Source organism: Biomphalaria glabrata, chromosome 7 (genome assembly GCF_947242115.1).
Source record: "Biomphalaria glabrata chromosome 7, xgBioGlab47.1, whole genome shotgun sequence".
In the NCBI taxonomy this organism is placed as follows: Eukaryota; Metazoa; Mollusca; class Gastropoda; family Planorbidae; genus Biomphalaria; species Biomphalaria glabrata.
Window position 1 is genome coordinate 3,116,996 of NC_074717.1, and position 15,171 is coordinate 3,132,166.

Below are 15,171 nucleotides of genomic sequence, written 5' to 3' on the forward strand. Positions count from 1 at the left end.
AAGAAATCACACAATTTGTATACGAATTTATTAGATATGTTAATAATATACACTAATTATTTTTAGATTATTTCGCTCCCCCCCCCCCTCTAGTATGTTGGCCGATTGGGTGGTGTCACAGATAACATTATAGAATTATTTGTACATTTCACATTTAAAAGAAATATAAACCCTCGACTGAGCCTCAGGATTCACCCCTCAAATCTAGACCCTTGACACCACGTCAGGATTTACCCAAGACGTGATTATGATGTTGCAAATCTATTGGTTGATTTGAAATTAAACAAAGACATTTTTTTAAAAGAGTTAGCGCCAGAGAATTGGCGAGAGTAGAAAGAACGCCAGTCGATAGAATAATTCCGTAGTAGTCAGTCGGTCTTCTAAGAGCTCTGTTTTAAAAGCCTTTGTGATATTTTGTGTTGATTGATCTGTAACTTGTACATAAGCTGTACTTACGTTTTATATTTAAATAAAGTTCCAGAGTTTTTTGTTAACAAAGAACCTTTTATTGTGATTCTAGATCGTCATTTATTCAACTATTTTAATTCAAATAAAATCCCCGGCATCACAACACATCGTAACATAGAGTGTTGTGACATATCTGGCACTCTCCGACTAATAAAAGTTTATGGACAACTTTTAACGAAATTTATTCAAGATCTAGGACCAATTTCTAAACTCTTCAAAGGAACTTCATTCTTATTTAACGGAGGACAGAATTTCTATGTTTAACAGGTCAGTTGGTTATCGATAATTCTTTTATAAAGATTTTCGTTAGAGTTACGTCTAACTCACGAAATCTATTATTATATGTAATTGGCAAAAGGAATAAGACCAATATACATAATAACTGGCATTATTAAAAGACCAGTAAATCAAATAACTGGCAATAAAAAAGACCAGTAAAGTAAATAACTGGCATTATAAAGAAGACCAGTAAATAATCATTTGTTCAGCACAAAGTAAGCAGAAGACCAGATTTAACCAACTGTTAAACCAGTAAAAAGTACTCGGCTCAATAGATCTATATATTCAATCATACGACTCCAGTAACTACAAGTCTACTGTCAAGAATTTATTAGCAAATTGAGGCTTCAAGAACTTTGTCACTAGATCTATATTATTATTATATCTGAGGTAAAGCCAAAATCCAGATATTGAACATTTTGCTCCAATACAAGAAACTAACAAAAAAATTAAATATGGCTTCCGGTTCTAGAACACAACGACTCTTCGAATTGATAGAATTAGCCAAAGAAAAGCAAATTCCAAAGCCAGACCAGTGGGCAGAGAAACAAGAAGAAAAAGAATATCAAGAGCAAGAATCTGAAAAACAAAGGCAAGAATCTGAAAAACAAAGGCAAGAATCTGAAAAACGCATGCAATTAGAAGAAAAAAAATTGCAAGACGCTGAAAAACAAAGGCAAGAATCTGAAAAACAAAGGCAAGACGCCGAGAAACAAAGGCAAGACGCCGAGAAACAAAGGCAACATGAAAAAGAAAAAATGGAATTCGAAAAACAAAATAAAGAAAATAAAGTAAGCATTTCAACTCAAGGTCACTCAAATATGTTTGACAAATACAGATTAATGAACAAAATATCGGCTTTCAACGAAAACATTGACAATATGGACTCGTATCTCATAAGATTTGAAGAAATAGCTACAACATCCGGTCTACCTGAAGCACATTGGTCGAGCTCACTCCTCACCCTCTTGACTGGCAAAGCTGTCAACATTTGCTCACAACTGTCTATCAATGAACGCAGCACTTACTCTGATATCAAGGAAGCTCTACTGCGCCAATACGGAGCAACTTCAGCCAACTATAGAAAGAAATTCTATAATGAAAGGCCACAGCAAAATGATGATCCTCAAATTTTTGTAGCTAATATGTCAATGTGGTTTGATAGATGGGTATCCATGGCAAAAATAGAAGAAAGTTACCAAGCTCTTCGTCAACATATTATTATCGACAACATCACCCATGCTCACTCAGAAGATATTCAATCCTATATTATGGAGAGAGATCCCACTGATATCCAGACATTAACCAAGATCATCAGACAATATAAAGCAGCCTATCCAAACAAGTCAGTCAAACCATCTGTTGAAGAAAATTTTGTCTGCTTTGCTCAAGACAAAAATGCAAGATATAAGTCAGATGACAAAATCAAATGCAACAAATGTCATAAACTAGGGCATTTCACGTCTCAATGCCGCAGCAGAACCACAGAATGTTCATTTTGCCATAAAAAGGGTCACCAAACTCATGAATGTTGGAAAAAACAGGCAGTCTCCAAAAATCAAAATTTTGATAGACCCACATCACCAACTCAAAGATACAGCAATAGAGAGCAATACAATCTCAACAAAGCACCTGGAAACAATAAACCAGATAACAAACCTCGCTACAGAAGTCATTCACAGGACTCCAGACCACAATATATGCCAAACAGAAGCTCATATAACAGAAGCTATTACAATGAGCATTCAACTATGACAGTCATTGCAAAATCCAATGGTCTCAAATTTTATCCAGGCTTTGTAGGAGACAAGAAGGTGGAAGTTCTTCGTGACACCGGAAGCACGTCCACATTAGTACATGAACGCTTCGTACACGCAAACCGTTTCACAGGCAACCACGTCCAAGCCACTGCCTTCAACGGAACTGTCAGCAAATTACCTGAAGCCATCATTTATGTTACTACACCATTCTTCAGTGGTCAAACAAAAGCATTGGTAACACCCAATCTACCAGTGGACCTAATCTTTGGAAACATAGAAGGAGTTAAAGAATGCACTCCTCAAGAACTTACTGAATGGACAAATGCCATAGAGCAAGGTCAAAAATGTTTGGCAGTAATGACAAGATCCATGTCCAGACAACAAGAACATTTGGCACCTGAACAAGTTAGCCAAAATAATCACATGGCTACCTCAGTTACTCAAGTTATGCAGAATGCAACAGAACCAGTTACTAGTCCAGTAGCCAGCAACAATCAAGAACATTCAACATGGACACCCCCAGTTACATCAAGCCCATCCCTACCGGTCATAAGTCCACCTCCAATTCCCGAATGTCCATTGTTGAACTTTGAAGAACAAGACTACATGCCCACAGTCTCTAACAATGATACAAGAACTTTAACTGGTCAAAATGAAAGAGTCATATCATGTCTTGCAACCATACCAGAAGAAGATGAAAATGACACGTCTGAATTTGACGACATCAATATGCCACAAACAACTACCAAACAAACTGAATTTTGGCAAGACATCAAACTCAATTCAATGACACCGCAAAAGCAGAAAGAACTGACTACCATTCTCAAAGAAAATTCAGACATATTTACAGATGTTCCAGGCAAAACGTCAATTGCGGAACACAACATAATACTTACTGATTCCAAGCCTACAAAAGCAAGACCTTACCCACTACCAGTACACTACAGAGACTTTCTTAAACAAGAAATTAACCAACTATTAGAGCAAGGAATCATTGAACATTCCAACTCTCCATATGCTGCACCAATAGTTCTTGTCAAACGGAAGCAAACGACAACTCCAAGAATGTGTGTCGACTTCAGACAGTTGAATAAAATAACCCAACTCGACTCATATCCTATGCCAAATTCTGAAGATCTTATGACCAAATTTTCAGAGGCAAAGTTCTTCACCAAAATAGACCTGTCCAGAGGTTATTACCAAATACCAGTCAGACAAGAATGCAAACAGTTTACGGCATTCACCACAGCTTATGGACTATTCCATTTCAACTTCATGCCATTTGGTCTAGTCAACGCCAGCAGCACCTTTAATAGAGCCATTCACAGCATACTAGGTAATCGCTCTGACACAGTGTCATATATAGATGACATTTGCATATTCCATAAGACATGGAACGAACATATCAAAGGACTACAAGAAGTTTTCAGCATACTGAAACAACATGGTTTTACCATAAAGCCTAGTAAGGTAGAACTAGCCATGACAGAAATATCCTTCCTGGGTTATAAAGTCAGCTACAATTCGCTGAGACCACAAGAGAACATTATTCAACGCATACTAGACATCAAAGTCCCCACCAGTAAAAAGCAAGTGAGAAGTATTTTGGGTCTGTGTAATTTCTACAGACATTTCATACCAGATTACACAGCACTCATAGCTCCATTGACTGAACTCACTAAGAAAGGACAACCAACGAAGATTCCATGGTCTACAAAGTTACATACCACTATTGAGAACATTAAAGCTGAATTCTCAAGAGACACTATTCTCAAATTTCCGAATCCAGAGAAGCAATTTTACCTCGCCACAGATGCTTCATCTTCAGCTATAGGTGCATGCCTAATGCAGAGATACCAAGACACTTCACAGAAATGCCAAGAGACTTTGCACCCAGTATTTTTCATCAGCAGGAAGTTGTCAACAGCTGAAACCAGATACTCAACCATCGAACGGGAATGTCTAGCCATTGTATGGGCCATAGCCAAGTTCTCCAGATATCTACTAGGTGCTCATTTCACACTCCTAACTGATCATGCACCACTAGCATTTCTGAACTCAAAGAAGTTAGCGAACAGTCGTTTAACTCGTTGGAGTCTACAACTCACAGACTACCAATTTGAGGTCAAGACAATTCCTGGACGTGAGAATGTCTTCGCTGACACACTTTCCAGATGTATTTAATTCTTTACATAATTGTGTACATATTTTTCATCCACAGGTGTAGTATATCAGTTTTGTATTGTCATATTTTAATTTAATCATGAAGCTTCATAACTTATTCAATTCAAGATTTAATTTATCCAAGTATTATGATTTGTACAACTTTTGATATTGTTCATGACAAGCATTGTCTCATTTTCATAACCACTTGAATAGTGAAACAGGTGTTCAAAGTCATCAATAATTTTGTTCACTGCATTTACATTTTTTATTGTTATTTTTCCAAGTTGACTTTATTTTTCAGAGCATTGTCATATGTTACCTCAACCATTTTTCTATATTTTCATGTATGGTATTTTGTGTATATTTAAATATTTTAATACATATGAGCATTTCTATTACCATACAAATGCTAAATGGAAGGGGGGGGGGTAATATGTCCCAGATAACATTATAGAATTATTTGTACATTTCATATTTAAAAGCTTGTGTGTAAATAGTAATATAAACCCTCGACTGAGCCTCAGGATTTACCCCTCAAATCTTCACAACACGTCAGGATTTACCCAAGACGTGATTATGATGTTGCAAATCTATTGGTTGATTTGAAATTAAACAAAGACATTTTTTAAAAGAGTTAGCGCCAGAGAATTGGCGAGAGTAGAAAGAACGCCAGTCGATAAAATAATTTGTTAGTAGACAGTCACGTTTCTAAGAGCTCTGTTTTAAAAGCCTTTGTGATATTGTGATGATTTATCTGTAACTTGTACATAAGCTGTACTTACGTTTTATATTTAAATAAAGTTCCAGAGTTTTGTTTTAACAAATAATCTCTTATTGTGCATCCTAGATCGTCATTTATTCAACTATTTTAATTCAAGTAAAATCCCCGGCATCACAACACATCGTAACATTGAGTGTTGTGACACCTACGAAGAGCGTGTCTGCAAAGCATCCGCACAATCCTGATGCAGTCCCAGCTGCGATGGGCAGGACACGTCTGCAGAATGGAAGACCGCCGCATCCTTAAGTACATGACAGAGCATCATGGCGTCGCGCTGTGAAAACTGGCGCCTCGACGTGCTAACCACTCTGCTTGTGAGTTACTTATTATTAGAGAAGATTATATAGTTATTTATTGTTTGTTTCAGTTTACAGCAGCGACTTATAAAGGGGACTAATTCATCTTCTACCACCACATTAGTCAAGTTCAATTTATTTACATTGTACCAACCCAAAAAATGTCATTACCAACAGTTTATAAATTAATTGGCTAATTTTGTTATTGACTCTTGTGTTTTCAAGTAAAAGAAATGATTGTGCAAAATTTCAGCTTGATCCGAGATTTGGTGTTGGAGAAATAACGCGTACAAACGTTTTACCTGAGTGGGTTGAAATAAGCTTTGTACAAAAATATAACGCTTCTATTTACGAATTAGTTTCAAACTACTTGACTGACAATGGACTAAAGATATATCTAGTTTGTTTTTGTTTGTATAATTCCCAAACGCTCTACGTAATTACGCCTCTAAGATGATTGCCAGAATCGATTACAAACCAAAAGCTGAGGCTTAAAAGACAGCCCGCTTCTGACACCACACAGATTCTTGCAACGTAATGCAGCTACATCACATCTACAATATGTTAGTTCAAAGTGTTGTACCCTCGCTTGTCTTGACCATTCTTTCGGGTAAGTCTGATTTATATTATATGCAATCTGCGCAAAACGTTGGCAATACTTAAAAGAAAAGGGAAACAGCTTTATCTCTAGAAGATTTAAATAATTTGAGGCAAAGTGTAGAATTCTATTGGAAGCCCCTTCCCGCGTGAATAGACTTCATAAAAATGAGTAATACTGTTCAGTAAGGTGAAGCGTGTAGCCGGGAGAGAGGGGTGGGTTGAGGTGCTACCTACTACCCGAAACAAGATGTAGCAATTTTATGACTGTTGTTTTGCTTTATTTTTTTTTATTGGATCAGAGACTTTAGTGTTTAACTTGTACTAGCCCCAGCGTCGGCAGCGTTCCGTACATGTGGATGTTTCTATTGTGTTGTCTTTATGTGAGAAAAGAGTCCTTGTAATCATAACAGGTTTCCATAAGGATCAATAAAGCAGTTATTTGTCTTAGTCTTAGTCTTATGACTGGGAGGACCAGGTGGAAAAAAAAAAAAAAAACTAGCAGAATTTAAAAAATCCTTTAAAAAAAAATCAAAGCGTGTCTAAACGGAACAACTCCGTCCTTAAAACTACATCTACCAATGTATAAGTTATTTCCCTTATTCGATATCAAACAAAATAATTAATTAACTAATTGTGTATTTTTGTTATAGTGATTCGTGTTTTGTTAGGTACAATAAATAGTTGCTTAAAGTATCAACTTGATCGGAGAAATGCGTGAGAAAGAAATAGCATTGACCATTATTTAAGGGGACTTAAGGCAATCAATTTAGCCATATCTGTGAATACTAAAGTATAAGTGGAACGGCCAGCAACCCCCTATTATGGAATATGCATAAACACGTCTTAGGCCATTCAGTGGTGGCTTTCCATCTACCAAAACTATTACGCACCTCCTCTTTATACGCACAATATTTTCTAATAAAGCGGCCGTCCCGCGGAAGTTTGAATAGAAAACAAGCAATAGAAAAAAAATAATACTTTAAAAAAAAAAAAAAAAAAGTTTTTCCAAGGGAAGGAATCGGTAAATACTCCCATTTATCTGACGATTACTGGGTTTATATCCCTTTACGGTTTATAAAACAAAATTAATTAAAATGGTACTAAATGATTAAATATTTGGTTAATTTTTGGACTGATTCGTGAATTGTTATCGAATATGAATAATTAGGTAAAAACTTCAACTTGATCCGAGAATGGGAAGTGGAAGATAAAACTTGTCAAAATGTATTTAAAGGACTCTCTCTCTCTCTCTCTTTATATATATATATATATATTTAAGGAGGGGCTTTTGCTGAACGGTAAGTACTTCGCTTCTGAAACTGGGTTCGGGCTTCTAAACCTGGTGAAGATTATGATTTTTTATTTCAGGATCTTCGGGCGCTGATTCATGTCTTGTCTGGTTAAATGAATAATTTTGCAAAATTTGATCCCAGATTCGTACACAGATTCTCACACATTCAATCTGCAAATATATTCCATGAAACAAATTTCTTTTTTATTTTCAATTGTTGATTTTAAAACAGAGGCTTACTTGTAGTAAAACAGTTATAAATGCTACACACTATGTTTAACCACTTTCTTTAGATTCCAATCTGTATAAAATTTTCTCCACACACACACAATCTCTCTCACACACACACATTTTCAAATGGATGTTTCGTGTTCTGTGCGTGAATCACTCACGTTCAACTGTGCGAATTCGAAGATGACATCTAGATGTGATGATATCAGTGTGGATGTAAGCGGACGAATTGGCAAACAAATAATTTATTTCTCCTCTGCTATTAGCTACTAGCGATCGTTAAAATGAAATGGCTTAGTTGTTCTTGGCGCAAGTCAGGTAATAACAAGCGCGAGCACGTTGCCCTGCCTCATCGTGGCGCTCGCGTGGAAACGGCCATTAGAGGAAGTGGCTAGGCTAAATGGGTAGCAACACAAGACTCCCGTGGGGATGCCCACGGGTAGACGAGAGTCCACCCATTGCACGGGCGGGGCGGGGTTGTAATAAAGTCCCCACAAACCTGTCACCAATCCATGCGCTGTTCCTCAAAGGGGGATCGTTACATAAATGGCGGGTCCTACACAGTTAGCTTGGTACATTGAAGGAAAATGGCAGAAGATCCCGGTGCATTCTCGGCCTTCGGCCGTGTATCTAGCCCACGTGTTGGGGGTCAAATGCATCGGTCAATAGCAATGCTCTCTCCCAAACAGAATTGTGTGTTCACACAGGTTTTTTTTTTTTTACTGTTTGGCGTCCAAACAGGTTTTTTTTTCAAACTTAGGGCTCGAAGAGCCTTCGGCTCAGCCCTTAGACATCAACAAGGTAATGACAAGTTACAGTTTAGTCATAGAACTTACCATTGTGTAGTCATGACTTTGAATACATAGTCTATAGAAGTAAGCAAAGTAGCAGTTTTTTAACAGTAGTATAATACTAGTGTTTACCTTTATATATTTACATAGTCAGTTCGACCGATGGGTGTTATTCTTCTGATTTCAAGCTGGTAGAAAGAAACTTAGTGGAAGAGCTATTGGCGGAGAGAAATTTGGACAAAGAGTATGCCTCTCTGGTTCTCAATGACAAAAGATATCTTGAGCTAAAATATGAGTTATACAAATCGGAACATTTTTTAAAAGCTGATGCGTGGCGAGGTAAGCAAGTATTTCTATGTTCAAATGATAAGTTAGTTTTTGTAGTAGTACTAGTAGTAATAGTAGTGGTAGTGGCAGTAGTGATGGTAGTGGTAGTAATATTAGTGGTGGTGGTGGTAGTGATTAGTAATGGTAGTGGTGGTTGTGGTGGTAGTGGTAGTAATGGCTGTGGTGGTTGTGGTGGTAGTGGTAGTAATGGTAGTGGTGGTAGTGGTAGTAATGGTAATGATGGTAGTAGTGGTAGTGGTAGTGATGGTAGTGGTGGTAGTAATGGTAGTGGTAGTAATGGTAGTGGTGGTGGTAATGGTAGTAATGGTAGTGGTGGTAATGGTAGTGTTGTTAATGGTAGTGGTGGTAGTGGCGGTAGTAATGGTAGTGGTAGTAATGGTAGTGGTAGTAATGGTAGTGGTAGTAGTAATGGTAGTGGTAGTAATGGTAGTGGTGGTAGTGGTAGTAATGGTAGTGGTGGTAGTGGTAGTGGTGGTAGTGGTAGAAGTTTTATTGGTAGTAATGGTAGTGGCAAAGGTAGAAATGGTTGTGGTAGTAGTGGTGGTAGGGGTAGCAATGGTAGTGGTGGTAGTGGTAGTGGTGGTGGTAGTGGTAGTAATGGTAGTGGTAGTGGTGGTAGTGGTAGAAGTGGTGGTGGTAGTAATGGTAGTGGTGGTAGTGATGGTGGTAGTGGTAGTGGTGGTGGTGGTAGTGGTAATGGTAATGATAGTAGTTGTGGTAGTGGTAATGGTAATGATAGTATTCGTTGTAATGTTGATGGTAGTAGTGGTGAAAGTGAAAATATTTCTAGAAGTGGTAATGTTAGTAGTGGTAGTGGTGGTAGAAAGATCTTCACTGTAATCAAATCTAGTACTTATTACACATATTAGAAATGAGTACACGATACTTGGCCTTGCGCTATTTCGTCTGGGAATTTCGCGCTATTGTGTCGGCGCTAGTTTTTCCGCGATTTTTTGTCGGGTAAACAAAACCATAAAACAGAGCTCAAATGAAAAAAAAAACAGATCTTGATTTAACCGAAGCTTGTCAATAAAAACAAAACAAAAACAAGCGCAAAAACTTAGAAATGTAAAGCTGAGTTTGAGAATTAAAAGCGACATGGAAATTGTTAGTGGCAAGAAATTGAACACTGTAAGTATAGGCAACCCTGTAGTAATGTGAAGACTGAGGCAGCAACAGAGAACCCTGTGGTAATGTGAAGACTGAGGCAGCAACAGAGAACCCTGTAGGAATGTGAAGACCGAGGTGGCTACAGAGAACCCTGTAGGAATGTGAAGACTTAGGAGGCAACAGAGAACCCTGTAGGAATGTGAAGACTAAGGCAGCAACAGAGAACCCTGTAGGAATGTGAAGACTTAGGAGGCAACAGAGAACCCTGTAGGAATGTGAAGACTTAGGAGGCAACAGAAAACCCTGTATGAATGTGAAGACTGAGGCAGCAACAGAGAACCCTGTAGGAATGTGAAGACTTAGGAGGCAACAGAGAACCCTGTGGGAATGTGAAGACCGAGGTGGCAACAGAGAACCCTGTAGGCCAAAGCTAAAGGAGCTGGTGTAAAAGACGGATATTTATGTTTATTGTAATCATCTTACAGCTCTGTTTACAAAAAGGGACACCACCCCTCTTTACTTGATCCCTCCTTGAGTTTAGATTCTTTACATTATCCTCAATCGATTGGGCTTGCACGGTCATATTGGCCTACACAAGATGAAAGAGGAACGAATCCCGAATATCAGAAATTACCGTCAACTCCAGATAGGCACACATAAAACCTGTCGCCCATTTCTGATATTCGGAAATTATAGCACTGATCATCGATGTTGACTATTGGGAAGGCCAAAACTAGATTGAACCATGTGAAGACAGATGGTAATAATACGGCTATGGACAGCGGATACGGATTAGTCTCAGCTCCGCAGCAAAGCGCGCCAAACGGAAAATGGCCGCATTCTTTATGTAAATATACCAATGAAATAACGAGATGCAAAACAATTCAAATATTAAAAAAAAAAAAAAAGCATCAACTTAATCCTTCTGTCTGTCAAGTCCGCACATGCGCCGTTAGATGTAAAACCAAAACCAGCAGTTGACCTAAAACCCTTAAAGCAAAAAGATAGGGTAAACAGAAATTTTCCACTCGCTTCTCTACATGTTCATTCCTGACATGGGCGCCGCTAGGGGGGTGCAAGGTGATGCACTTGCACCCCCCCCCCTGGATTCTGAGTAGCCAAATTCTAGACACTTGTTTGCACCATCAAATCAATTATCCTATAGTAGCAAGTGAAGAAGTAGTGCTTCCACCGAAGTACAGGTGTAAGGATACATTATTGTTGTAACAGACTAGCCTAAGCACCACTCCCAATTCTGAGTACTCAAATTTTTTGTCAATTTCATACACCTTCAAATCTATCAACTTCTTCTAAGTAGACATTTAACAAGTAGTGCTTCCACTGAAGTACAGATGTAAGGATACGCTTTTATTGTAATAAAATAGAATAAACAGGAGTTGATGGCCGACCATGGACGCTTTATTATAGGTTTGCAATTAGTTGCACTTGCATTTGATGGCGATTGGATTGGAGAAGACTTCAGTTGTTTTGTTCCTGTTGTTCAAAGAGATACACTGTCTGTGTCTAATCTCATTGTCAAAGAATACATTATGTACAGTCTAGACATTGACAAACAACTTGGCAAAGGCTGCGATGGCTACGATGGCTGCCCGTGAAAGCTAGCATTCAGAACTGTGTTCAGGCAAGGATTCGTGGGGAAATATCCAAAAGCAGACTTTGTCTGTTTCACGTCCCACAGACTTAACTCTTTCTCTCCGTAATCATTTACCACATTCTAAGGCTGGTATCTTCAGTTAGGAGAGAAAACGTTAACATTCTTATCAATTAACCAATCAATCAATGACATTTCAGGCATACGTAATGCTGTTGTCAGTGTCGTCAAGAAGGCTATTTCTTCTGGAAAAGTCCCAAACGAGAGCTTTTGGAACTAAATTTACCACTTTTGCGTGAGACACGATCAAGTGATAAATAAGAATCCGTTCACGCTTTAAAAGCCACTACTTTGAGAAGAACTTTCACTATTTGGCGGATCTTAACGTCTGCGTAAAACCAGTCAAGCTGCACAGGTGTAATCAGTGTCTGATCCTCGCGTGTTTCTCATTTGTCTTTTCACTGTCGTCAATTATTCATCTGTTCTTTAGCAGTCTGTCCAACTTAACATAAAAGCTGCTGAACTGCAATCTCGGCGACATAATCAAAACTTGACCATGCCGAGGGACACTTCAGGGATGACATGCCAATTAAGGCAAAACTGCTGGCAGTTGGTGCTGCCTAGAATTTACAGTCAACAGACACACCGAGCAAAAAAAAAAAAACCCATATGTTTGGATTTTGGGAGTTATAAATTATTACAAAAACACGGATTTACATTTCGTATCTTGATTCGTTAGTTTCTATAGTAACGTCTCGCTTTTCGAGCAATAGTGATTGTCTGCATCCTAAGACGGTGCAAGAACTGGAACGTGAAGAAAAATGTCAGCACTGTGCATGATAAGCGTTCATCGCGAAGAGAAGCATTAGTCAAGTTATGGACAGTTTTGGCAGCTTCAGTTGCAGTTTTTTGTTTAATTGACTGTAGGGAGGAACGGGCAGCCCGGATAAACTTAACAAAAAGTAGATTAAATAGTTTGTTCACAAGTTTATTTTTTTATTTCATGAAACAATAGAGCCTATATTTATATATATATTCCTGATCCGAACATTGGCTTCAATATATTGCAACGAATCTCACTAACCAGGCTCTCTGCAAACTGCACTACACGAAACCACCAACTTAAAGAACTTGACAACTCAGGGCTCTAAAATAACGTAAAGGTGTAATGTGCAATAATCACAGCCAACACTGTACAATTGGCAACACGTAACACAGGCTGTACAGATATTTCTTCGTGAGCAACCGTACCGACGTATCAACTCTTGCACAGGCCTTTCCGTCTCGTTCCGGGCTTGCACTGGGTTCAACTGTTCGGGACTGACTTCACACACTGGGCTCGTTGTGTCGAACTCGATCAAAGATCAAGACCAAGACGCCGTTCCTCTCGACTGTACTTGATAGTACTCCGCACTGAACCGTCGTAATGCTCCGTACAGAACCACACCGCTGAACCACACTGAACTGTGCTGTATTGAACCGGGCTGTAGTGAACCGGGCTCTGAACCGTCTTGACTGTGACACCTCCGCTCTTTATATAGGGTCCCTACTGGCCTTCTAGAACCGGAGGAACATCGCTCGACCCATCTGGGTGGTCACTCGAATACATCCCTCATGACGATCATAAGCTCTAACACAGATCCTTCCCGAACTGTCTTGGCTGACCGTCGTAACTCGTCACGGTTGACCGCTCGTCTAGCGTTGGCCTAGGGCGATTTGCGTCGGCTGTCTACACCCCCCCCAGCCCCCCGCCAGGTTTATAACACTATAGATATTGGAATACTTTTTTTCAGTGCATTTAATGTCGTATATGGATGAACGGGTGGGGATCCTGTTTTTTTTTTCTTTAATTTTATTCTCCGTAACAAGAAAGTTGGTGCTACGACTGAGGCCATTATTGGCAGCTTGCACCCCCGCCCCCCCCCCCTAAAAAAAATCCTGCGGGACGCCCATGTGTTCAGATCTAAACGGAATAGGCAGCAGAGAGATGAAGCGTCTTTTTTTTTTTCTTTCTTTAAAGTAGCCATTAAACACGGATGTAATTATATAATTAAAATTTTATATATTTTTTTGTTTCATGAAAAGAATGGATAAAGCAAGGTCATGGTATGTATTTACTTCACTCAGTGTGATATGTCTTACATATATATGTCAGGGATTTTGTTAAAACCTTACCTCGTTTGCTCATGCCCCTGACATTCAACAGGCACCTTCGTGCTTACAATAAATAATGGACCTCATTCACCAATCGTAAACAAACAACATTTAGTCACGTGACCTTATTGATAAAACAATGGAAAAAAAAACTGTCACGTGACAACCATCATGAATTAAACATGAGATCGTAAATTATATAGAAGAGATAAATCACTACGTGGCTAAATGTTGTTTGTTTACGGTTGGTGAATGAGGTCCATTGACTGGCTGTTAACAACCATAACAATGTAATTGTTTAATGATATGAATATAAGTTATAATGACGACACGAACTGATGGAGTAATATCATTGAGTTTAAAACATTCTAATATTGTGATTATATTAATTAAAACAATTATTCTGCACCTTGCTATCACACAACGCAACACATAAGTACGCACAACACTGGCCCCACTGCCGATAACAAACTCCAATGTAAGCTTGATAATCCCATAACTAGCTCCCTGTAGAGACATGAGCAGAGACAAATAGAAAGGTCTAGTCTAATACGCTATGGCAGCGAAACAACTGCGAAATACAGTGATGCCTTTAATACTCGCCCTAAACAGGGGTACACAGACGAAAGAAACGTTAAACCATCGCCCTAACAAAACCAAACCCTCCGTAAGCATAAAAGCTAGGCAACAAAGAAAGTGCGTTCAAAAATTGTAGCCTACACCTAATAAACATTGGTGCTAGAATACCATGGCCTACACGCATGGACACTATATTTGTAATGGAGGCGCGGTTGTTTTGGCGCGAGACGTTTTGGCGCATGGGACGATTTTGGCGCCAGATATAATTTGAGGATGATTTAATAACCGCGTACATTTATAACAATGTTTATTTCACTCTAGGATAATGTTGTATCTATTGTATGAATTCTAACACCATCCAGCGAATTGTTTTGTTTTTGTTTTGTTTTCTTTTTTTATAAAAGGTTTTGCTTATTTTATGAATATATAATAAGTCTGATTTCTGAATGGTAATGACATACTATCCCCTCTCCTTTATATATGTGAGTTCTGCTAAGCCAGCGGTTCTCAACCATTTAAGATCGTCGACCTCTTTATACAATTCCCTCTCTGCCGCGACCCCTCCCTCCCCCCACATATACAGCAATAGAAGAGTAGACAATATCAATCCATATTTTCGATGGTCTTAGGCGACCCCTGGAAAATCCTCCATCGACCCCCAAGGGGGTCGCAATCCACAGGTTGAGAACCCCTGTGCTAAGCGCA

At 38.8% G+C, this 15,171-nt stretch overlaps 1 protein-coding gene and 1 long non-coding RNA gene across 3 annotated transcripts in view; one reads left to right on the forward strand and one right to left on the reverse strand.

Moving 5' to 3' along the window:
- LOC106067795 (uncharacterized) overlaps positions 1–15,171 on the reverse strand; it is a 262,134-nt gene that overhangs the window by 63,206 nt on the left and 183,757 nt on the right. The window lies entirely within an intron of this gene.
- On the forward strand, positions 6,184–13,840 carry LOC129927110 (uncharacterized). The gene is made up of 3 exons (XR_008778760.1): positions 6,184–6,360; positions 8,814–9,002; positions 13,819–13,840. It is a non-coding gene; the product is annotated as an uncharacterized LOC129927110 (long non-coding RNA).